The sequence below is a fragment of the Polypterus senegalus genome, chromosome 8 (genome assembly GCF_016835505.1).
Source record: "Polypterus senegalus isolate Bchr_013 chromosome 8, ASM1683550v1, whole genome shotgun sequence".
NCBI lineage: Eukaryota > Metazoa > Chordata > Cladistia > Polypteriformes > Polypteridae > Polypterus > Polypterus senegalus.
The window spans coordinates 117,912,250-117,913,803 of record NC_053161.1 but is presented as its reverse complement, the minus strand read 5'-3'; positions in this window follow the sequence as shown (position 1 = coordinate 117,913,803).

Below are 1,554 nucleotides of genomic sequence, written 5' to 3'. Positions count from 1 at the left end.
GTCATGGAAAAGGGTGATATCAGCCAGGAGATCAGAGAATTCAGAAATGAAGATATAATTAATTACAGGAGGTCTATAAACCACACCAAACAACAAAGAAGGGGAGCTGCACACCTCGAAAAGTTGCAGTTCGAAGCTACTAAACGGACCCCTCGTAAGGCTCCGACACAAGAATATACTTTATATATAATGCCCCCCCACGACGAGTCAAACAAGGAGAGTTTAAAAATGAATAACCTGATGGAACCAAGACAGTAAAACATGAAGAGTCACCATTTAAAATCCATGTCTCAGTGATGAAGAAGAAATTCAGATTATTTGAGGTAATAAAGTCTTGCAGAATAAAAGTTTTATTAGACACTGATCTCACGTTCAGGAGAGCAGCCTTGATAGAAGTAGAAGAGCTTGTTGCAGAATGAGCACGGGTGAGTGTGTGAAGATTAGCAGCATTTACTGCCCTAACAGGCACCAACAACCTTCTGGCCACAAATCATTGTGGCTGGATCCAAAATTGAAGTCCATTGCATCTATAACCTCCCCTGAGATGCAGGCTTAAACTATTCTAAAGGTGGCAAATTAACTCATCCTAAACAGAGGCATCCAAGATTCATTCTACCTCACCACTTGACTGAACTTTTCAGGCCTGTAAAACGATTACGTTACCATCTGAACAAGCTTACCACTGAATGTTGAACAATTGACAGCAACTCCTTCTACCCAAATGTCCAGAACATGCAGCTACAGATCAGATGACATAACACAAGTTGATCATAAACTTCTGCACATCTGTGGTGTTTATTAGGTTAAAGTTTTTTTTTCTTGTTGCAACCAGAAGTTGCTTTAAGGAAGCACACTCATCACCTGAAATACTCCAACTGTACAGCAACTAGCTGAGGAATCTGTGGGTATCCAAACACCAACTTAGGGCCTGTCATGTGGGGAAACACCAATGAAAGGAAACCCTCAAGGTTGAAGGCCAGTGCTGTGTGAGAGGAGAGTCCAGCTGTATCAGGCTGCTATTCTTCCTTTTCCCACACAAGCACCACATCATTCCACATCCAATGGTCCAGTGGCCATTGCAGAGACTTACTATACCTAGATTTACAGTTGTGCTTGAAAGTTTGTGAACCCTTTAGAATTTTCTATATTTCTGCATAAATATGACCTAAAACATCATCAGATTTTCTTGGTCATTTATTTATTAGGGAAAATGATCGAATATTCCATATTTGTGAGAGGCAAAAGTATGTGCACCTCTAGGATTAGCAGTTAGTTTGAAGGTGAAATTCGAGTCAGGTGTTTTCAATCAATGGGATGACAATCAGGTGTGAGTGGTCACCCTGTGTTATTTAAAGAACAGGGATCTATCAAAGTCTGCTCTTCACAACACATGTTTGTGGAAGTGTATCATGGCAGGAACAAAGGAGATTTCTGAGGACCTCAGATAAAGAGTTGTAGATGCTCATCAGGCTGGAAAAGGTTACAAAACCATCTTTAAAGAGTTTGGACTCCACCAATCCACAGTCAGACAGATGGTGTACAAATGGAGGAAAT